The following is a 24,981-nucleotide window of genomic DNA, read 5'->3' as shown; positions in this document are numbered from 1 at the left end:
GCCTACATTGAGAAGGCGAGTAAACAACACATTTAACATAAAATTAAACCAATGTCACGTGCCACACTTTGTTTCCTTTTCAAGGACAGCCCCCTCTTGACGCAGGCATGGTGCAAATTGTGCCCAAATACAGCCTTTGTAGCAGCATGTAGCAGGTTATTTGTTCTGGCGCAGTTTGGCCCAAATGGCGCAGCAGTTCCACCACTGGTTTAGTCAACGTGTTTAACATCATTGTTGTCATTTATCTGAAGCCTTATCTGAAATCACTGGACATATATTTTCCTATCATCTGGAAACGTTTAAACAGTTTGTGACAGCAAAGTGTTAGCACCTAAGCTTTCTGCCACACTATGTAAAACTTGGGATTTCAGACTTTTCGAACCATAACTACAGACAATTGCGTCTGCTCTGCATTAGGCAACGAGGTGGTGGCACTCATGAGACAATTGGACCATGGACTGTCGATTTTCTAAATGTAGCTTATTTAGTGGCCCTACCTTTACGAAAATATGTGTGGACGTCCTATGTCTATACCAGAGGTGGCCAGGCCGACCAGGCCTAAGAGCCGCAAACGAAACCACGAAACTTCTAAGAGCCACGGGGGGGGGGGGGGGGGGAGGAGGAGGAGGAGGAGGAGGAGGAGGAGGAGGAGGAGGGGGAGGAGGAGGCGGCCAAGTTGAATTTTTGTTTAGAGTCTGACTGTACGTATGAGTGCACAAGGCTGTACGGCAGTACGTATGGAGGTACAAGGCTGCCAAACCGCGAGCCGTACTTCATTCTGCCTGAATTCCCTTCTTTTTTTCCTGGGGAAATGCGGGAAGGGGGGGCGGGGGGAAGGGGGGGTCCCCATACGAGGGATCCGCGAGCCGTTTTTGGACCAGCAAAGAGCCGCGTGCGGTTCGCGAGCCGCGGTTTGGCCACCCCTGGTCTATACTTTTGCCGTTCTATTACCCCTTTGTTCATCCTACGGATTCCTGTAGACAGTTCTTGGACCATTTATGTACCGCTGGTTTACCATAGAACAGCCACAACAATGCTATAGGGATCTCCGCCAAACAAAACGTTTTTCATTCCTTCCCGTTTCTGTGCTATGGTCCTGGTGAGTCTATGGACATCCTATTGCCTCTCTATGATGTGAGCTATATATTGGTACGTTAATAAAGTAATGCCGGGTAGACGTTTTCTTTACGTATAGCAAGGTGTCAGAGTTAAAGAGTTGTTAATTGAGCGCCAAGGATCAATTTTTTACATTGATATCTGGAGGCCTGTCCAAACTCGGCAGCATATTCATTGTGGAGATGGAAGTGTTCAGTATGTACCGGAATAATTCCTTTAATTTCTCAGTGGCAGGTAGGCTAATGTGGGTCTCTGCGGCCCCCGCAGATATTTCCAACTTTCACGACCCATAGGGGGCACACTGGTGCCTATCAAAATGGTGGTCATCTGGATGCTCGTCGTAGAACAGCGGTACTAGGCTGGGTCTGCGACGCGTAAGTAATTCTGGTTTTTCTATATACGAGCAGTATCAGAGGAAGGTGTAAGCAAGCCCTTTTATTAGGAGGCCAATCATTCAGGAGCTAAGAAGCACGATTCTCTCACCGCGGTACCACCATCGCTGAAAGTTGCGAATACCCCCTGCATTGGACGACTTCACGAAGGCAACAGCAGTTGTGGTCTGCCTATGCCTTATGTTCTGCCTATGGATGCTGCTCTATAGAACGTCCTAGGAGTGTCCATACATATTTTTGTGAGGGTAATGGCAGGCATTGGTCCAACCACTTTCGCCAAACATCTGCCAATGCGAACGCCAGATCAGCAGCCAACCAGTGCCACCCGTCAGCCACTGCATGGCGCCCTGCCAATGGCACTATACCAGCCCAACGACCGACATGGTGCCACACTCGACCACTGCTGCTCTGCCGATGGCACAATACCAGCTCAACGATCGGCCTTGTGCCGCCCTTGGCCACTGGTGTTCTGCCGGTGCCACTATATCATCTCGGTGGCCGACCCAAAGCTGCCCCGGCCGCTGGCGTTCTGCCCGTGCCACGATCTCGGGTAAGTGGCCGACCCAAAGCCGCTCTCGGCCGCTGGTGTTCTGCAGGTGCCACGATCTCGGGTAGGTGGTTGTCCCAAAGCTTCCCTCGGCCACTGGTGTTCTGCAGGTGCCACGATTGCAGGTCGGTGGTTGTCCCAAAGCTGCCCTCGGCCACTGGTGTTCTGCTGGTGCCACCATATCATCTCGGTGGCCGACCCGAAGCTGCCTCGGCCACTGGTGTTCTGCTGGTGCCACTATATCATCTCGGTGGCCGACCCAAAGTGGCCGCTGGTGTTCTGCCGGTGCCACCATCTCGGGTAGGTGGCCGACCAAAAGCCGCCTCGGCCACTGGTGTTCTGCAGGTGCCACGATCTCAGGTAAGTGGTTGCCCCAAAGCCGCCCTCGACCACTGGTGTTCTACAGGTGCCACGATCGCAGGTCGGTGGTTGTCCCAAAGCCGCCCTAGGCCACTGGTGTTCTGTCGGTGCCCTTATATCATCTCGGTGGCCGACCCAAAGCTGCCCCGGCCACATGGTGTTCTGCTGGTGCCACTATATCATCTCGGTGGCCGACCCAAAGCTGCCCCGGCCGCTGGTGTTCTGCCGGTGCCACGATTTCATCTCGGTGGCCGACCCAAAGCCGCCCTTGGCCACTGGTGTTCTGCAGGCGCCACGATCGCAGGTCGGTGGTTGTCCCAAAGCTGCCATAGGCCACTGGTGTTCTGCCAGTGCCACTATATCATCTCAGTGGCTGACCCAAAACTGCCTCGGCCACTGGTGTTCTGCTGGTGCCACTATATCATCTCGGTGGCCGACCTGAAGCCGGCCTCGGTCACTGGTGTTCTGCCGGTGCCAGGATCCCAGGTCGGTGGCCGACCCAGTTGCTGCCCTCGTCCACTGGTGTTCTGCCGGTGCCAGGATCCTAGGTCGGTGGCCGACCCAAAGCCGCCCTTGCCCACTGGTGTTCTGCCGGTGCCAGGATCCCAGGTCGGTGGCCGACCCAAAGCCGCCCTTGCCCACTGGTGTTCTGCCGGTGCCAGGATCCCAGGTCGGTGGCCGATTCAAAGCCGCCCTCGGCCACTGGTGTTCTGTCGGTGCCAGGATCCCAGGTCGGTGGCCGACCCAAAGCCACCCTCGGCTACTGGCGTCCTGCCGGTGCCACGATATCATCTCGGTGGCCGACCCAAAGCCGCCATCGGCCACTGGGGTCCTGCTGGTGCCAGGATCTCAGGTCGGTGGCCGACCCAAAGCCGCCCTCGGCCACTGGTGTTCTGCCGGTGCCAGGATCCCAGGTCGGTGGCCGACCCAAAGCCACCCTCGGCCACTGGCGTCCTGCCGGTGCCACGATATCATCTCGGTGGCCGACCCAAAGCCGCCATCGGCCATTGGGGTCCTGCTGGTGCCAGGATTTCAGGTAGGTGGCCGACCCAAATCCGCCCTCGGCCACTGGTGTTTTGCCAGTGCCACGATATCATCTCGGTGGCCGACCCAAATCCGCCCTCGGCCACTGGTGTTTTGCCAGTGCCATCGATATCATCTCGGTGGCCGACCCAAAACCGCCCTCGGCCACTGGTGCTTTGCCAGTGCCATCGATATCATCTCGGTGGCCGACCCAAATCCGCCCTTGGCCACTGGTGTTTTGCCAGTGCCATCGATATCATCTCGGTGGCCGACCCAAATCCGCCCTCGGCCACTGGTGTTCTGCCGGTGCCACGGTATCATCTCGGTGGCCGACCCAAAACCGCCCTCGGCCACTGGTGTTTTGCCAGTGCCATCGATATCATCTCGGTGGCCGACCCAAATCCAAACTTGGCCACTGGTGTTCTGCCGGTGCCACGATTTCAGGTTGGTGGCCGACCCAAATCCGCCCTCGGCCACTGGTGTTCTGCCAATGCCACCATGCCAGCTCGGTGGCCGACCCAATACCGCCCTTGGCCCTTAGTCTTCTGCCGGTGCCCGGCCATTGGTGCCCAGCCGATGCCTGAGCCAGGGGTGCTCGGCCATGGGGCCCGGCCCTCCCAAAGCCCGGGCAGGTGGCCTTTCTTATGCCGAGGGACCATAACGAGGTCGGCACCGACCTCTTTGGCCGGGCAATGGCCGATGAAAAATGGCTCGGCCATGGGGATATGGCCATCCTTCGGCCGAGCTCCCCGTGCTACTTGGGCGGTGATGATGACGATGACGATGTGGATGCCGGTGACGTCATCAGTGATGATGACGTCATCAGTGATGATGACGATGACGATGTAGATGCCGGTGACGTCATCAGTGACGATGACGTCATTGGGGGGTCACGCGACACCGGCGGGGGTCACGTGACCTCAGGGGAGTCACGTGACTTCGGGGGTCACGTGACCTCGGGGGTCACGTGCCCCCACGAGGTCACGTGACCCCGGTGGGGGGCTCGCGCGGTGCATTATGGGACATTTCCCATGATGCACCGGGGTCACGTGACCTCGGGGGGGGTCACGTGCCCCCCCACGAGGTCACGTGACCCCGGTGGGGGGCTCGCGCGGTGCATTATGGGACATTTCCCATGATGCACCGCGCGGTTACGCCGACGCCGACGCCGACGCCGACGGCGACGGCGACGGCGACGCCGACGGCGACGCCGACGCCGCTCAAGCCGGAAACGGGCCCCTAAGAGCTGCGCTCTAAAAGTGGAAGCCGTTTACAACTCCCTGTAACACCAAATTAGAGTGCAGCTCTTGAGGAGGAGGAGGGAAGGGTACTGGGGGGGGGGGGGGGGTTCACGTGACCTTGGGGGGTCACGTGACGATGCCGATGATGCCATCAGTGACGTCACTGATGACGTCATCAGTGACGATGACGATGCGGGTTCCGATGACGTCATCAGTGACGTCACTGATGACGTCATCAGCGATGATGACGATGACGATGCGGATGTCAGTGACGTCATCAGTGACGTCACTGGTGACGTCATCCGTGATGATGACGATGACGATGCGGATGCCGGTGACGTCATCAGTGATGATGGCGATGACGATGCGAATGCCGGGGACGTCATCAGTGACGTCACTGATGACGTCACCAGTGATGATGACGATGACGATGCGGATGCCGGTGACGTCATCAGTGATGATGATGATGACGATGCGGATGCCGGTGACGTCATCAGTGACAATGACGTCATCGGGGAGGTCACGTGACCTCGGCGGGTGGGGTCACGTTCCCCTAGGGGGTCACGCGACCTCGGGGAGGGGGTCACGTGACTTCGGGGGAGGGTGTCACGTGACTTCGGGGGGGGCACGTGACCTTGAAGGAGGGGGTCACGTGACCTTGGGGTGACCTTAGGATGACCTTGGGGTGACCTTGGTTACGCCGAAGCCGACGGCGACGCCGACGCCGACGCCGCTCAAGCCGGGAACGGGCCCCTAAGAGCTGTGCTCTAAAAAACTGTTTCTTGTATTTACAAAGTAAAGCTAAAACGGCAATGCCTCTTTGCCAAACTGAAGGCCCCTCCTCCCCTTTAAGGGCCTTGTTTTAGGGCCTTCCCAAGTAACGTGAACATTTTTTCTCCCTGTTCAATATAGAAGTTTGCTGCCTTTTTAATCATTTCGGCAGCCTCGCAGGCTGCCCTTGCCTGCTCTTCCGCTGCCCTTGCCTGCTCTTCCATTGTCTTCAGCTTGGCAAGGAGGCACTGCCGTTCTAACTTTATGTTCTCGTGTTGTTGCTCCAAGATGTCTCCATAAAACTGTTTGTCTGCAGCCCGTGTGCTGGCTGCCGAGCCTGCGGGTGGTGCGCTGGGCCTCCAGACCGGTCGTGAACGAGGTGGTCCCCGCCGGCCCAGTGGTGCCGGTCGCCCTTCAACAGCAGCTGCTGCCTCAGGCGGTCCCCCTGCCACAGGAGGAGGCCCCTCCCGACGTAGCAGCACAGCTGCTGCACCAGGCTCCACGGGTGCCTCATCCTCGTCCAGCGGCCAGTCCGGACGCTCGTAGTCCAGGGTTTCTTCGGACTCCGGCTCCTCGAGGAATGCGACCCTGGGGTCCACTTCAACTTCGTAGCTGAGGACTCCGTCCTCTCCAACCACCTCGTTAGTGGTTGGCTGCACGCTGACTGGTGCTGTGCTGGCCCTAAGGAAAATACACAAGAGTGTTAGTCTTGTCACCCTTGTACATAATTTGAGAACACTCTTATTTGTATTTCATTATTGCTTTTTGTGTGCATCTGGATCAAGCTCGACTCCTCAGCTCTCGGCCATTGCTGCTATTAGTTGTGAAAGTGTGTGGGCTTTAGTAAAGCTAGCCTACAGTGTGCAGGTCAAGCCCGATCTTGGCTGTTGCGGCTATTAGTTGTGAAAGCAGCTGGCTTCATGCGGATCCAGTGTGCAGTGTTGATGCCGGCCACATATCTCTGGTTGCTTGTCCCTACAATTCTGTTTTATGTCAAAAAGACTACCATGTTGAGCAGCAGATGTGCTCAGGGTGATTCCAGATGTAGTGGTAGTGTCTACTGGTCGATGTTTAATAAATTGTACTCACTGTACACCATATTTGAACTGACTGCTCAGGATTACTTCTGATTTCTTTTATTTATCAATACTGTTCACCCTTTCAGGGTGGTTTTATTCCAGAAAAGACATTCCTCATGGTATGCAATGTGCATGTTGGAAGTGTTGCAAAAGCTTGACGTCAGCATATGCTCAGCAGCAGCGAACTCAGCTGTGACAGTGAATGCTACCTACAAAATGAGCGAGATTTCAGAGTACTAATCTCGCACAAATATGTTTATGTAACAGACTGTCTCAGCTTTGTGCCTTCATTCATTTGACTTGCCATCTCAATACAACAGACCTGAAGCAAATAAGGTCCAAGCTTTGTGTTTTGTGACCTTTGGGTCTACGTAGCAGTAGAGTTTTCAACATAAAAACAATAAATTGATTTGCTGTTTGTCATAGTTTGGCTTGACTTCATAAAAGTCTAGCCTGTATACGGTAGTCTTGCGATAATTCAAACTCGGATATTATACTTCTGGTTAATTCAAACAAATTTCCTAAGTTTGGTTGTCTAGCTATGTTCCTAGTGTATCCATATGCCACTTAAACCGAATGCCGTTTTCCTGTAATTCATATTTTTTTGTTCTTGCAGCCCTTTTGTTGAGTGTGCTTCTTTCCGAGCACCGGTACACTGCAGAGGGAACACCCATGGAGCTGTGGCTTCTCCGCAATGCACCGGCGCTCGGTGATAAGTGCAATCAACGGGGCTCATGCGGTAAATTTCTACAGCAATTTGCGCAGACGCTGTGATCTGGTAGCATGGGATACACCGAGCACTGGCACATTGCGGAGAAGCAACAGATCCATGGGTGTTCCCTCTGCGGTGCATCGATGCTCGGAAAGAAGTGTACTAAACAAAAGGGCTGCAAGAACAAAAATTATGAATTACAGGACAACGGCATTGAATTTAAGTGGCATAGCAAGGGCAAGTCACAACGTCCTCACAAGTTGCTATGAAAACTGGCGCAGTGCCCGCTTTTATTGTTCACGTGTCCCCCGTTCAATAGTTCACACTAGACAACTTCTTGACCCGATGAACAAACTGAATTTTGTTTTGAGTTGTCATGTGCTGTTTGAACAGCCCACAACTATTAACATTTTTGAGGGATAAATAAACTTTTGTCTTACATATCACGAATGTTTCATGTGTAGCATACCTGGTTATGATCAGTAGGCCTATGTAAAGGAAAGCATGAAATATCTTCTGTGTATGTGAAGCCACTCATAAGGCGAATCATATTTTTATATTGCATCATTATTTAGATAAATTTCTGATAAATCAAACAAAATTCATGGCTTCCTGGAGTTTGAAATCATGAGAATATAATGTATTTTGTAATGGTAGTGTAGTAGAAACACAATCCCCTTTGTCTTATTCGCATTGCATGATACCTTTTTAAGATACACCTTCTACCATTTCAGCAGTGTACCAGCCTAAGTCTGCTATCATTTTTCTTTCCCAAACTTTCAAGACTCGGCCAACGGCGCTTGCAATGTTCAGAAGACTGCGTCGTCCTCCCCATGTACATGTCGGCTCATAATCACCATTATTTTAATCTTGCATCTCACAAGATTAGGTCGTGATCTTACATCATCACATAATCACCATCACAAGATGTGGCATTGCGGGCGTACCTTGCACGGGCTGCTGCCTTTCTGCAGTGCCGTGGCTTGCCTAGTCCAATAATTACTATTATTATTATTGTTTATATTATTTTTATTATCATCATTGATAAGCGCAGTGGTCTTTCATTGACATGCCAGCTCGACTTTAACTTCAAGTAACATGGCTCAAAGTTTTAAAGTTCTTGGATGTGCACGGTTCTTTCTTGCTCTGGAGAGAACACACCAGAACATTTCTTTGAGTGGCCCAGTATTTAGTACTTGCGAACTTCAGATTTGACTATGAATACAATATTAGCTTTGCTAGTAGAACCCCAATCGTGTGAATCTCGAAAGGCTAGACTTCGTACAAATAGCAGTAACATGACAGCTCACTCGTCGGTGTCTATGCCTCCTTCGATACCCAGAAGGTTGGGGCTTGTGGAACCGATGACCGCCAGCACAGCCTCAGCCAGCGGTGTCAGCGTGTGGTCGTTGCGCCCTGCACCTGTGGAAGACAAGGTTCTCTTTATATTTTGTTTGAGCATTAAATTTTGTCTGATTGCAGCAGGCACATTCATTGTTTTGATTTGATTAATAGCTTTATATCTCAATTGCTTCTATAATTTAGCCAAGAAAATGAGAAAGTGAAAAAAAAAAACTTCTTTAGCACACAGAATGTGTGCTTCATTTTTATGTGCAGTAAAAACATGTATAGTAAACTCACCGGTCGTGGAGTCTGCTCTCTTCGAGAGGGTCAGTTCAGCGCGGCTGCGAGATTTGAGGTTTTGCCGCTGCTTTTTGAGTTGCGGCACAGTGCGCAGCGTCGATGGATGCTGCGAATTCATCACGGATGCGATCTCCTGCCACGCTTTTCTTTTAGCAGCTTTTGTAATATTGTTGTTAAATTTGTTCTTAATTATACGTTTTCGTTTCTCGATTTTGTAAACCAATTGAAACTTCTCATCTTCGGACCAATTTGATTTCTTTACCTTGGGAGGCATCCGTGATGGACCGGCGACATTCATGTCTGCGTGCAGCAAGCTCAGACGGTCGTCTGCTAACTTAATGATCGAAACATAATTATCAACTTTTATTGCAAATGCTTCCGAGAAAATACGTCCAGCGCATTTCTTTTTCTTGAAAAGTTGGGCGTCTAAGGACACGCAGGCATTTCTGTAGACAAATTTATTCCGCGTACGCACTGGACGTCGACGACGATGGTGACAGACGACAGCGTACGAAGCAATATGACAGCGTTGGTGCGCACTAAACTCTACCCAAAACCGTGCATCGCTGACTTTTTTTTTTTTTCTATTTTGCACAGAACCACGGTATGTACGAGACATGTGCCGCAGTTTTGCGACTGTCGTCGTTTCTCTTTGCCCAAACCGATCGCAGCGTAGCAGAAGCAGACGATCTCTCGCTTGCCGCCTCGCGTCGCCGGCGCTTTCTTATTGGACAGGAGGTCACAACTCGTCACTTCCACGTCCGGAATCTTCGGCCGTTTTCCAAAATTTACTCGGTCTCACTCTAGGGTAAAGGTTTTGTACCTTTGCCATCGAAAACCTACCCGCGTCCGGCATAACTCGATTTTTGTTGTCACGTGACATGATCTGCCAGGGTAACTCAGATCCATTCGACTAGATTTGGAACGCACCCTCTGTTTCCTCCGATATTTCTTCAGTTTTCCCTAGATTCCCTCTCTAGGTACTGCTCACTCCGTTCTTGGTGGTCTGGGTGCCAGACTCAAGTCCGGACTTGAGTCAAGACTGCGCCGGAGATCGTACTGGATCCGTCTTGGTCTCAGTCACGGTCTCAGCCGAGACCGCCAGGCGCCTGAGTCAAGACTTGAGCCAAGAGTTGAGTCAAGACTTTCTAGCAAGCGGCCCCTGGCCTGTGGCGACACTGGTTATTTTTTTATTAGAGTTCTTTCCTTCGTTCTGAGTGGAGCGTAACTTGCTCCTTGCTGTCTCGTCTCTCTCTCTGACCCCTAAACACATCGATGTCGATTGTTAGGCTTAATATCTGGGGTGTCGAGATTGAAACGTAAAACCATACACTACAGGAACGAGCAAACGCGTGCTCGCGTATCCTCGTTCCGGTAGCTCGACAATTTTTTTTTAAGTTGATAATTGGCTACTTATATAAAAGAAAACAGAGAAAATCAACGCTCCTTCCGTTCGGTTCTAACTCATCCGTGTCGAGAGCTCTTACCCGTGCGCACCCGTCATAGCCGTGGTAACGCGGAAACGTTTCACGTTTTTTATCGTTTTGAGTTGATACCCAAAATGATCGACTGAAAACTTCCGTCACGGGTTCAACCAGTCAATAAGAACTAGATCTTGCGGGATTCACTTCCGGTAACCGGACTGAATGGAATGGACCTTTTCCACATACCGACGGCACAAGGCGGTGGCTGCTCGAACTAAAAATCGAGGACGTAACCTACCTGGGGTACCAATCGATAATGCGAGCTACGCTACCAGTTTCTTCGCTCTCTGAGCAGCGGCGCGTGCCCAACGCGACTTTAAAAAGGCGCATTCGTGGCGTCCACCCAAACGTCGTATTTTTCTTTCCGTCCTGTTAAGTAACGAAGGATTTTGTTAGAAATAAGTAAGATTTGTTTTAGAAAAGTCTATCTTTCTACAGTTCCGTCGGCATCGCTTTTTTTTATCTGGCTTTGTTTGTGTCCACATTTTTGGGCGTTTACTCGCAGACCCGCGGCAGGGGGTGAGAGCGTGAACGAGGAGTCGTCTTGTTCTCTCAAGCGCGGGGGGGCTTCGAGCAGCCGCGGGGCTCGGTAGAGAAGAGTCGGACCCCGGTCGTTAACAAACGGATTGGGTTTCAGTTGGGGCGCCGGAACACCCCTGTCTTGGGATTCTGTCCGCACTTGTGGCTTTTAAGCGGGTGTGCTTGTGTCCGGCGTATTTTGCCGCTTATTGTAGAAAACTTCGCATTTGGTCGATGCAATAATTTAACTTGGTTGTGCCAGCCAGACGGCTGAGAAAGCATGTGGGTACTCTACAGAAAATTTGGGTTTGACCGTTGAAGTGTCGGAGGGGGGTCACGTTGACAGCTCGCTGGTCATTGGGTAAGAGTGTACCACGTGACAATTGGCAAATTTGAAGTGATTGGCCCGTCTCTGGAGGGAAAGAAGGCCCCTACGAGTCTAAAAAAGGGCTGCCGAGAGGATTTTTGGAGATTCGGCTCTTGAGACGGGGGACTAAAGTATGGGGTTTTAATTTTGGAAGTTTTCTATATTGCCGCTGATTTGTTTTGTTTTGAAAATAAACGTGGCCACACTGGCCATCGTAAACCAGCCACGTCGTAATGTGTCCAGCGGGATCGAACAACTTTTAGTTTTTTTTTTTCTTATTTGACTTTCCGGGGGACTTCCATCGGGCGAACACCATCATCGGTCGTCACCATCCTGACCGGCCCCCTCTCCCTCGGAACGTTGACTGGCGCAGTCGACAGGGTCCTGCTGACTTCCTGCGACGGGCAGTGAGCAAAAACGACGGCATCAACGGAGGTCGGCGGAGCGTACCTGGGCTCTATGCGACAAGTGTTTCGTCTGCTGGATTGCGGGGAAGGGTCGCGTCTGCTAGACTGCGGACAAGGGTCCCGTCTGCTGGTCTGCGGACAAGGGTCGCTCCTGCCGGAGCGCGGACTGTGGAAATATCTACGTGAGAAGCCCGGGGGGTACAGTTACCCAAAGAAGTCGTCGTCTGCTGGACTGCGGACAAGGCTCGCTCCTGCCGGAGTGAGGACCGTGGCAATATCTACTGAGAAGCCCGGGGGAGACAGTTACCCAAAAAGAGTGGTGGCAGCTGACAGGTGGTCCTGGGCGTCATCTACGTCGGACGACAGGACGACCTGTGGCTTCACCTGCGGACCGGCGAAGCATCTTCAGCGAGCGGCGACAGAATATCGGGGCAAGCCTTAAGAGGAGACACAAGATCATCGCTGCAGTGCTGAACTTCGTTGTGGTGCCGGAAAATTGTGCGCTTTTTCTTTGCGTGTGATGTTTTTTTTTTCTTCTTTTCGGTGAACGAAGAAGGAGCTGAGACTTCCAGATGACGGGCACGATCGCCAGGCCGAGTGGGGTCACTGCGGCAAGTGGGTGGCGACGACTGGAGGAGCAGCTAATTGGATTTTGCCAAACAACAGTGGGTGAGTCCCATTCCCGTTTTCTCCGAGGCTCACCATGACCAGAGAGACTAGATCGAAGACCCCAGGGTCTTCCCTCAGTGGCGCCAACTCGGAACCAGACGCTGGCACCAGTGAGGGAGGGCAGCCAACAGATTCGAATGACCTTAGTGCTGAGATAACACTCATGAGACTAAAGATAGATCTCGAGAAAATAAAACTAGAGCAGCTCAAAATAACGGGGCAGCCTCATGAAGAAAACACTAGGGGTACGGGGGGAGCCGGACGGTATGCAAAGGAGCTACGTGTGGTGCTGGCGCCAATGCCCGAGACGGACACATTGGTACCTGCATGGTTTAGAGGCGCTGAAACAATGTTGGCGAGTTGTGAGGTTCCACAACACCTACACGGGGCACTCATCCTGCTTTTTCTAAACGAGAAAGCAAGAGCCGTTGTGGCAAACAGAGCAGAGAGACGGGTATTGCAGTACAAGGAGCTACGAGACATTATCCTCGACGAGTTTAGGATGACTCCGGATGAGTATAAGCTGAGGTTTCATGTCGCACGCAAACAAGAGGAGGAGTCGTGGGCACAGTTCTCTACCGATCTGAATACCATGTTCGGGCACTACATGGCCTATGTTTGTGTCCACATTTTTGGGCGTTTGCTCGCAGACCCGCGGCAGTGGGGAGAGCGTGAACGGGGAGTCGTCTTGTTCTCTCAAGGGGGGAAGGGGGGTGGGGGGGGCCTTCGAGCAGCCGCAGGGCTCGGTAGGGAAGAGTCGGACCGCGGTCGTTAACAAACGGATTGGGTTTCAGTTGGGGCGCCGGAACACCCCTGTCTTGGGCTTCTTTCCGCACTTGTGGCTTTTAAGCGGGTGTGCTTGTGTCTGGCGCATTTTGCCGCTCAGTGTAAAAACTTCGCGTTTAGTCGACGCAATAACTTAACTTGGTGGCGCCAGCCAGACGGCTGGGAAAGCATGTGGTTACTCTACAGAGAATTTGGGTTTGACCGTTGAAGTGTCGGAGGGGGGTCACGTTGACAGCTCGCTGGTCATTGGGTAAGTGTGTACAACATGACAATGGGCAAATTTGAAGTGATTGGCCCGTCTCGGGAGGGAAAGGAGGCTCCTACGAGTCTATAAACGGGCTGCCGAGAGGATTCTCGGAGATTCGGCTCTTGAGACGGGGGACTAAAGTATGGGGTTTTAATTTTGGAAGTTTTCTATATTACCGTTGACTTGTCGTTTTGTTTTGAAAATAAACGTGGCCACAGTGGCCATCGTAAACCAACCACGTCGTAATGTGTCCAGCGGGATCGAACAACGTTTAGTTTTTTTTTTTCTTATTCGACTTCCCGGGGGACTTCCGTCGCGCGAACACCATCATTGGTCGTCACCATCCTGACCGGCCCCCTCTCCCTCGGAAAGTTTACTCGTCCACTCTCTTTTTTTGTGTAACACAATTATACATAATCTGCATTTACGTGTTCTACTCCCTGATCAACAGCCTCCTTCCGAATTTCCTCGATTGTTTGTGCCGACTTCCGCCGCTTGGCATTGGGCGCTCGCGCGTGCGCAGAACGCTTCTCGGGAAAGGTCCATGCGGTATCCAGGGAACATTCAGTGACTTTAGCCTGCACGTAATCAGGTGCGGGCGAATAGCGTTCCATTGCGCCACCGGCTTCAACTCCTCCGTTGGCAACGAAGAAGGAATATTTTTGAACGATGATCTTTTTGCACCGACCATTGCAAAACTTTATATTTTCCATGAAAACCCCGATTTGATTTCTTCATGGTTGAAAAAACCCCGAGACTGCGGGCAAACGACACAACACTAAAAAGTCTCTAACACAGCTGAAATGTTCATTTTCCGAAATCTGGTTATATAGGCACTTCGATACAAAAGAAAAAAAGGGGGAGAGGGTAGGAACCCCAAAGATTGCCACTTTCCACCAATGTAACCTTTGACTAAATTTCTTCCCACCCCAGGTAATATGGATCCAATGTTCCACCGATTACGCAGCTTCTCTGCCTCGGGAGGGCTGCTAGTGAAGCGAGCGCCACCGAACGCACGCGCCAAGAAAAGGCGGTATTTTATACTCCGTTCTCTTTAAGCGCAAGCCAGGCACTAGCTGCAAGCGCGAGCATATGGCCCTGACCAGTGCTTGCATTGCACGAGCGCGTGTGCTTGGCAGGGACGCTAAAAACCTGCAGCTGCCTCTCGTAGCTTCTACCACGCTCAAGGACTTTGTACTGTTTTTTTTTTTTATATTTTCTCCAAACCTGGCGCTCTGAACGTTGTAACTTAATGAAACTTTTCTCTTTTTTTTTAATTCGCATCATTTTAAACGTTATATGGAAATTAAAACTACAAAAACAAGCAAAAATAACCTATTTGATGACATCCTTCGTCGTTTGAGTGGCCGTGAACTAGACGAGGGGCAGTGAGCTCAGCGAGCGCTCACGGCTGCCGCACTCCCTGTAGACGGTTCGAGAGGGCGCCACTAAAGCATGCTCTGGATAGGCTGTATGAGGCGGGTAGCCAGGGCGGCTAGCTCCCCTCTCCCAGAAGATAATTAACTGAACCTTCGCGTACATAGCACACCCTCCCCCTCTACTCTCCGGCCCACAATCCCAAAGCATCCCGGCAACAAACGATACCAATCCACCTGATCCCCACCCGAAGACACATAGGAGGAAACCACTTACACCCAGGGATGGGCAGTATTTCAAATACAAGTATTTGAAATACGTGTTTCAAATATTTCGTGTATTTTGCATTTGTATTTAATAACAAATTGGGTAATGTATTTGACGTGTGTATTTAAATACATCGGTATTTCAAATACAATTGTAATTAAATACAATTTTATGGGCGAAAATACATCCCTCAAATTTATTGACACGACAGTTCTTGTTTTTATGCCTGTGGTTGTAAGATATAGTCTCCATCCCTTATTCGGCCATGGGGCTTTTTCTTTTTCTTCTCCAGCTTTATTTTAAAAGCACTGTCCAGAGCAGGAAGAAAATTACGTTCTGCACCGAATTCAGTGCCTCACATTCAAGCACAAGCGTTTAGTGACTTTGTGGTTACGGTGCTAGTCCAGGGCAAGAATAGTGACGAAATCGACGTTCACAGGCAGACTGGCTAAGTAAGGGCCTGTGACAACTTGTGATGCTTTCCAGCCTAATTTCCATCCATATTTGTGCCTGGAACAATCTAAATACGCGGGACGTCCAGATTTTCGTAACTGGTGCGAGTTGCAACAATAAAACATTCTCTAGCTAGTGCTGCGCGTCTTGGGCGCCTCGGTTTTTTGTTGGTCTATACCAAAATGTAATCGACAAAAAAAGCTGCTTCAAGCTCCGTACTTTTTTCACCTATTACGTTCAAGCTGATTACATTTTTTTTTTTGTAATTATATTTCTATTATGTTACTACAGCCTCGCACACTTACTCCCGAGTGTGCGATGCAAAATTAAAATGAGATACCCAGAAACCCGTTGCAGGTGCCCTGAAGTCGCTGACGCAAATTTTGAGGAATGTATTTAAAAAAGTATTTGGAGGTATTTGTATCTTGTACCTAAATGCTTTTTTTTTAAATGTAATTAGATTCGTAATTAAATACATTTTCGACGAAGTATTTTGTATTTGTATTTTGATACATATTTGCATGTATTTTGCCCATCCCTGCTTACACCTTTTCACATTCAACAACCACTTTACAAAACTCTCAAATCCGCAAGAATGTTTCTGCACTGCTGCTAAGCTGTAACGACACCTGACTAATGCAGTTGCCCATTGATTTCATTCATATTGTTTCTTTTACAACCCTTTTCACGTCGTTTAACTCCATGTGTATTATCCCTGTTTCAGACCAGCGTGGTATACAATTATTACATTCTTGAACATGTTTCGCTAATTCCGTATCAGCCACGTTGTTTTTGACATTTCTTATGTGTTCAGTCAATCTGTCATTTATACACCTTGACGTCTGCCCCACATGCCTACAGCCACATTCCCAGGGGGATTTCACATACCACTCCATTATCACACGGAACAGACTTTTTTTCATGCGTTTTTGTGCATTCCCTTACACTCTTGTAGAAGGGTGTGAGCTTACTCAACTTGTAATCCGAACTAAAAACCAAATTCACGTCCACCTTTTTGGCACAAGCCTTTAAGGTGTGAGGAATTTTGTGATAAAACGGAATTACAATAGTTCTATTTTTTGGCTTTGGTTCTCCTGTACATTTGTCTGCGAATTTTACGGATAACTGCTTCCCTACGAATTCATCCTCATAACCAGCACTGTTTAGCCTTCTTCACTGTCTTTCTACTGATTCAACCAAGAAATGTGTACATGATCCCTACATTGCATTTGTGAATAAAGATTTCACAATACCCGCTTTCACTGTTTTTGAATGGCAACTCTTTTTTGGCAGCAGCGCTTTTGCGTTTTCTTTTCCATAATCCCAACATACCGGCGTTAGCGGAAATCTACCTGATTTCTTTGGATTGTAGAGTATCTGATAGGTTGCAGGAGCTGACGTCGGAGACCTGTTTTGTGAAAAGATATGTCGATGACATTTTGATCTGTTCTTTTCGGGAGGGATTATCTGACACTCTGGAAGCATTGATCAGATCGGCAGCCCCGGAACTGAGGTTTAGGGTCGAACGACCCATGAATGTTAAACTGCAGTTTTTAGAACTTAAGATTCACAATGAAAAATGGCTATGTTGGGAAAATGGAAAAGAAAACGGCAAAACCGCTGCTGTCAAAAAAAAAGTTGCCATTCAAAAACAGTGAAAGCGGGTATTGTGAATTCTTTAATCACAAATCCAATGTAGAGATCGTCTACACATTTCTTGGCTGAATCGGTAGAAAGACAGTGAAGAAGGCTTAACAGTGCTGGTTATGAGGATGAATTCCTAGAGAAGCAGTTATCTGTAAAATTCGAAGAGAAATGTAAAGGAGAACCAAAGACAAAAATAGAACTATTGTAATTGCGTTTTATCACAAAATGTCTCAAAAAGTTCGACGTGGATTTGGTTTTTAGTTCGGATTACAAGTTGAGCAAGCTCACACCCTTCCACAAGAGTGTAAGGGAATGTACAAAAACGCATCAAGAAAAGTCTATTACGTGTGATAATGGAGTGGTATATGAAATCCCCCTGGAATGTGGCTGTAGGAATGTGGGGCAGACGTCAAGGTGTATAAATGACAGATTGACTGAACACAAAAGAAGTGTCACAAACAACGTGGCTAATTCGAAAAAAGCGAAACATGTTCAAAAATGTAATAATTGTATACCACGCTGGTCTGAAACAGACATAATACACAGGGAGTTCAACGACATCAAAAGGGTTGTAAAAGAAACAATAAGAATGAAATCTTTGGGCAACTGCATTAAACAGGTGTCGTTACAGCTTAGCAGCAGTGAAAAAACATTCTTGCGGATTTGAGAGTTTTGTAAAGTGGTTGTTGAATATGAAAGGGTGTAAGTGGTTTCCTCCCTTGTGTCTTCGGGTGGGGATCAGGTGGATTGGTATCTTTTGTTGCCGGGATGCTTTGGGATTGTGGGCCGGAGAGTAGATTGGGAGGGCGTGCTATGTACGCGAAGGTTCAGTCAATTATCTTCCGGGAGAGGGAAGCTAGGGTGTTTTGCTTTGTGGAAAACGTCAAGATTGTTCAAGGTCGTTTGACAATTGTGGTGGAAAGAGATGAGACCTTTGTTATCTTTTGGCTTTGAAGGTCGAGAAGGTTCTGTGGTGAAGTTCGTGGAGTGTATATAAGTGGGTGACCAAACAAACTTGTCTTTAGCTGTGTTAGAGACGTGTCCTCGACTGTTCGTTTTTCTTCTACCTTGAAACTTTCCTCTTTTCCTGCCTTAGTCGCGGGCTAAGAACAAAATGGTTAAAAAACAGTGTTAATTATGCATCAATGTATCTGCTGATATCTGTCACAAATCCCCATTGCAGCTGCAGCTGCAGCTGGACAAGGAAGTTGCTAATATAAAAAAAATGATCCTAACTTAGGAGTCCAAGTGGAAGTACAAACGTTTGTCACTAGTTACTTCTCCAACATAATCTTTGTGTAAACTCTAACACTCGATCCCAAAAATGCAAAACATCATGTGAACCCATTAAAAGCAGGGGCAGCTGTAAGGGGTGCAAGAGTGAGTCCTCACCACCCTCCCCCTTTGGTTTAGTTGAGTATATGTGTAGAACAACATAATATAAGATGACACAGCCTAGAGTTGCATGCTGTAGCAGTCAATACGTCCAGCGTCGCCACCAAGAAGGACAATGAATCAACTCCTTGGCGCGAGCCCAACGGCACGGGGATTAAACAGAACGTTTTCACCTAAGCTCGGAGTCGGTCGCAACGTCTCTTCCGTCCTCAACATCGAACGCGCTACAAATTGGTGACCCTGACGTGATTATCGACTCCGAGCACCTGCCATCCAGGGGAACGTTCTCCGCGGCCCGGGGCATGGCAACGACATGGCATTTCAGATGTTTAAGCGGGAGGCACATCTACCCACAGCCACCGCATCCGAAGCCTCCGCCACCGCCTCTGTCCCGTCGCGTCTGCCGCCGGCATCTCTCGGCAACGGGCTGCGACCACCTCGCTCACCCCGCCGGCACGGCAAGTCTACGTTCGTTGGCATATTCACCACTGCCGCAGCTCCTGGTGTCGCCCCGGCAGTCATGCCCATCTGTGTGGTGTGGTGCTGGCCTGGCACGGTCGCGTGCTGCCACAACATGTGGGGCGTGCCGTACCACGCCACGTTGGGGCATGGCAAGTCAAGGCGCACCAGTCTGTTCATAAGGCACGTCGCTGACCGTCCAAGGGCTCTTCATCACTACTAGGTCAGGCATCTGCTCTCCACTCGGTGCGTCATCTCCGGGAATAACACTGCATCGGTCGCGCAGCTGGCCGCCATCTCCCCTGGAGCCCGAATGAAAATAGAGCCCGCTAAACTTCGGAGCCAGAGCACTACCGGATCGTTGTTCCCGCTGTCTCTATTTCGCCTGACCTCAACCTTAACCAGAAACTGCCCGGTCCCCGCACACTGCCTTCAACGTCCACCGCTTTCTACCGCGTCATTCTGCTCGCAGCACGCCAACAGCAACAGCGCCACTCCTGGAAGCTTCATCGCCTGCTGCTCACGGAATCGCTCCGTCCCCTGCAGCCTGCTGCAGTCCTACAGGCGACGTCTCTAAGGGGGGAGCTATCTGTAGCAGTCAATACGTCCAGCGTCGCCACCAAGAAAGACAATGAATCAACTCCTTGGCGCGAGCCCAACGGCACGGGGATTAAACAGAACGTTTTCACCTAAGCTCGGAGTCGGTCGCAACATCTCTTCCGTCCTCAACATCGAACGCGCTACAATGCCTTCCCATTCCACTGAAATGTGAGATATATTAAATTGAGCCACCTCAGCCAGGAAAAGATTAAGGAAGGTTTGGCTCCTCGTGGAGCAATAGTAATTTCACTTTTTACGTGCTTATTATCAGGATTGTTGTCAGATACCAAGAAAGCGTTCACCCAGACTTTGCAGACAATTCTGAAAAAGAAGGGGGGGGGGGGGGGGGGGATTGACGGTCAGAAAGCGAAACTGCAGAAAGAGTACAAGGCATTTCTCGAATGCTTAAAAAGTACTGGGTAGTCGCTTATTCGGACATAGGTGCATGACCGGTATGTTATGGTATAGAGGAAGACTGATATAAATGAATATTTCAAAAATGAAACGCTTAGTATTCCAAGATGCATAGTTTCTCAGTGGAATGTTGACTGCCTGTGTGACACTTCCAGGAAGTTCTTTATAACAAGGTCACGAGGACCTGTTTTCGGAAACAAATAGCCTGGTTATTATGAATGCTCCTACCTGATGTAACTGAAAGAGCTCTCAGAGGTTTTCTTGAAAGTAGGACGCAAGCAATGGGATGAGGCGGACAGCTGCTGCGTTTTGATCTTTGAACTCCGCCTCGGCCTTGTTGAATTTGAGGCTTCACTCAAGCACAGCATCATTTTTGGTGCTTGAACGTAGGAATGTCACGAGGAGGAGGACATCTTTGGGCAGGCTCAATTTTCCGTCCAGACAGAGGCCTGCAAGCCTTAAAAAATTCATGTTATCACTAACTACTCATATCCGAAATCTTAGTAATCGAAATACTTTTTTGCAAAAAGCAATGTATTAAAGGAATGAAATATGCAAGGACCACTGTATGGTGAAAGTAGCAATCATATCCGTCGTTCAAAGCACCTATTTATGACCATAATAGTGCATGTTTGTTTTAGGAATAACTCTTGTAAAAAACTTAACATATCCTGCCATTCTAAAAAGGTACATTTGTTCAAAAATATTTTCAAGCATACATCCCAGGAAAAACTTTGCAAACTGCTGCAAGGTTCCAATTTTTCTTTCCATGATTTTGTACTTTAACACATGTTCATTGCATTTTTATTAAAGGCACCTGAAACATTAGCCGATATTCTAAGCAATTCCTTGACCCCAAATATTTTATTCCTGCCACAACTAAAGTCAATGAGCATTAAATCAATTGTGCTTGTGGAGATAATGACACACAACAAAAGCATACACCTATCTAGAAACGTACACAGTAAGGATTATAAAGAACTTAATGTGAGCTTTCATCAAGTTTCAAAACTAACATTTTGATTAAACCAAAGTACAAAACAGCCATTCTCAATCTCCTGTGTTAATCTGAAGGTAATATGCTTCTACTGTCTCCAGGAAGATAGAACACCTGCACCTACCTGTCTCCACCTGCAGTGTGCGTGTTGCCTTGACGTCCAGTCTTAAAGGGCTCTGACACGCCCCAAAAAAAATTGTTTTATTCATGCTAGGCGTTAAAATGGTGTATCAGGATATCACCAAAGAATTGTTTCACTTTATAGTTGCGTAGTTTTTTTTTATAAAATATAGAAATACAAAGCCAATTAAAAGTGCCCGCCAATGCCCTGTGACGTAACAGTGAACCGCAAGAGTCGGGGCGGTCAGAAGGGAGGCATCACCGGAATTCACGTGAGTTGGATAACTCCTCGTTCTTACCGCGGCCGCGTGTAATATTTTTTTTTTTATATTTTTGTCATTCTCCGCACCTCCGCGAGCAATCCAAGCATACAAGGTTTCTTTTATTCGCTTTTCATCACATAATGTTGCTGTAACAGTAGAAGAAATGGAGTCAGTGAACCTAGTAAAAAAGTGCTGCTAATGTTCTAGACAAAACATATGCTTTATGCTCGACGTCTACTTGTACTTTGTACACTCACCAGGTCGTATTCTCTAGGCAGCAAACGTCTTCAGCCAGGAGAGGATTCGATTATTTGACGACCTCTGTGCCTGAACCTTCAGCAATGCGAACGGGCGTGCCGTATGCTACACATCCTAATTTCTGCAAGCGTTATAAATTTTGTTTCTTTTCAAAACTCGATACCTTGTTTTGTGCCCAGTAAGGCTCTGTACTATCAGACTGATGGCGTGCACTATCGGACTGATGGCGTGCACCCAAACACTGGCTCGTACTCGCAACGCTTTCATCATTGACCTCCATCACGACGATCTACTGACTCTTCGTCCTCAACTTTCACAGTGCACAAACTCACCAACGGTGGAGTGATAAAAAGATAGTGGAACCTAAACTTCGTTTTCTACAATCGCACGTGGAGAAGACAAAAAAAAAGTCTTAGGCACGGTTGTGGGAAGCACAAGGAGTGACACTCACGTGACTTCCTGCGAATACAATTTAGTGGCGTAGGTCGATGCGTCCCTTCAGACCGCAACGACACCTTGCGGTACACTGTTACGTCACAGGGCACTGGCGGGCACTTGGCCTGTCAAAGGCCCTTTAACATACAAAACTATTTTTCCGTGTGCTTTTAAGTTGCCCCTGAGGCATGAGGAGCTACAGTCCAGCGTGCTAACATTGGGCAGTGACATAAATGGCCCCTGTAATTTTCACGTGAAACGTTCGGCTAGGTATTCGTTTCTGTGCATCTGGCTTGAGAGGTCCGGTGAACAGAACTGGGCTCGAATGGTATAGCGCTTTGTCATTCATACCTTGAGCATGCAGTGAATGAAACCCAGGATGACGCTGCGCTATTCGATTCAAACTGCTACCAAGGACGAGGTAAAGGAACGTGGGAAGGAGGAAGGAAACAGCGCTGGCAAAGAAAGGGAGTTTCCTCCTCTCCTTGTCAGCTATTCATCCGTTTTCTCCTCTCCCACCTTCCTTTCCCTAGCCTTTCGCACTTGACTTAATTTTCGTTTATTTTTTTTTTTGCTATTTTATGTTTTCTTGTTTGCGATGCATTATACCGCGAAAACGTTTCACATTAACGCCCCGCAATTTCACAGCAATTCGCCATATATTTTTTTTTTACCACGTTTAGGGGCAGAAAATTGGTTTTCTAGAGATGTAGGCCGGCTTGCACGAAGCAGAAACTCGATTGAGACTGCCCAAAGACAGCGCTGTCAAGGCTAGTGCTCGAGCTTAATTCGAGTCTGAGACGTCCGCGCACCCGACGCTTGGCAGCGCTTTCTTAGAGCAGTCTCAACTGAGACGCTGCCTCTAGCAAGCCGGCCCAGGCATCTTGTTTCCTTCTCCTTTCTACTGCAAATACTACAATAAGACAGATGACTTCACTCCAACGGTGAGGCAACTTTTCTTTTTTCCCCACCACTGGCAGCCACTCATTACGGTGCAGTTATCAAATCATTAAATGCCCGATTTCATTTTCATTTTTTCTAAACGCACGACGCGCTTCGTGCACCCTGCTGCGCTGAGAATGCTTCTTCTCTGAACACAGAGCTGAGCCGCGGCGAATCGTTAAGGCTGAAACACACTGGCAAGAAAAGAAACCGACTATAGAACGGAACTCGGAGGGTGTAAAAATTGTTGCACGCAAATTTTGGTAGACAAGTCACACGAGGAAACTGATCCAGCGGAAAAGGCAACGTCCTCCGCAGAATGAACGCACACACCACCAAACACCCATTCTTTTTTCTTTTCGTTTATCGTAGTGTTCTTTTATATATGTATGTATGTATGTATGTATGTATATATATATATATATATATATATATATATATATATATATATATATACGTCTGTTACATCGCAGCCTAAGTAACGCCGGGTAAGAGACACAATCCAAAGAACACTTTATGAAAGGAACATAATGGCTTTTTACAGATGGCTGCTTGAGCGAACACCGCGAGATCCCCCCCCCCCCCTCCCCGAGTTTGTTCCTAATGATTATATGGCCTCGCGGATATATACAGCATTTCTCCCCCCTAAAGATCTAAACGCTCAGGAGGTCGTCGTTGTCTGGTCGATCTTCTGAGAATCGGCACTGGTGAGGTGGTCCCTTGGTCATCCACTGCACTCGAACGTCGCAGGCTGGCCTGTTGGCGAGGGAACTCGTGTCCGGAGCTGACCAGCATGCCGCCACTGCTCTCTTGTGAAGTATCCACCGTTGCCATCTGGGCACCCTCGGACGACCGGATGGCTCCAGGAACCCAGCGATGTCCTACGTCGAAATTTCGAGACCACACGGTCCTGCCAGCGAATAAAGGACGGCTGCTGCTTTTGGACGGGCGTGAGTGCGAGTGGTCTGGAAGACAGCAGTCACTCCGGGACCGAATTCGGTAGCCGAGTAACAGCTCGGATGGACACTTCCCATCTTTTGTTGGGGTCCTCCGGGAGCGGAAGAGAAATCTGGCAAGCCTTGTTCTAAGGTTGCCAGGCAGTACTTTGTGAATGCCCTCCTTAACTCTGCGCACCGCACGCTCGGCTAGTTCGTTTGACTGCGGATGGTATGGAGCCGCAGTCAGGTGCTGTACGTGGTTGTCTTGCAAAAGCTGTTTAAAAACAGCGCTGGTAAACTGTGCTCCATTATCTGACACCAACGTTCTCGGCAGCCCGAACCGCGCAAAAATAACGCGGAGGGCTTCCACTGTGATCTCGGCCGATGCCGTCTTCATCGGTACCGCCTCTATCCACCTGGTGCTTGAGTCAACTACAATTAGTATCATCTGACCCTCCAGCGGACCAGCATAGTCTGCATGAGGGCGTGACCACGGCTGGTTGGTGTCCGGGCAGCTGGTGGGTACTCCAGCTGGGGGCATTGGACAGGCCTGGATGCAAGTTTCGCACCTCCTTACAAGATCTTCGATGTCTCGATCAACTCCAGGGTACCAGAAGACAGTTCGAGCAACACTTTTCATGGCCGACATTTCTGGATGGGTGTCATGGAGGGCCGATAACATCCTGGAGAATGCGGCTTGGAGCAGAACCACTCGATGTCCCCAGTAGACCAGGTCGTGACTGACAGTCAGTTCATTTATCTTGCTGAAAAAGGGCTGAAAGCTCTTCTCTGTCTCAGCAAGGTGCCCTGGCCACCCCTGCTGAATCCAGATCTTCACTTGACAGAGCGACTGGTCTTGCTCTGTCAGGTCTGCTAGCTCCCTAGCCGTTAAGACAACAGCATCTAGACTCTGGGTGTACAACATGTATTCTGCGGGCTCGCCATCGCTGCGACATGGCGTCTCGTCAGAAACTGGCAGCCGACTAAGGGCATCGGCATTGGCATTGTCCTTCCCCTGGCGATACAGCAGATTGCACTAGAAGGATCCTAGG

Source organism: Ixodes scapularis, unplaced genomic scaffold (genome assembly GCF_016920785.2).
Source record: "Ixodes scapularis isolate PalLabHiFi unplaced genomic scaffold, ASM1692078v2 PGA_scaffold6__148_contigs__length_123643588, whole genome shotgun sequence".
NCBI classification, from domain to species: domain Eukaryota; kingdom Metazoa; phylum Arthropoda; class Arachnida; order Ixodida; family Ixodidae; genus Ixodes; species Ixodes scapularis.
This window is presented reverse-complemented; position numbering follows the sequence as displayed.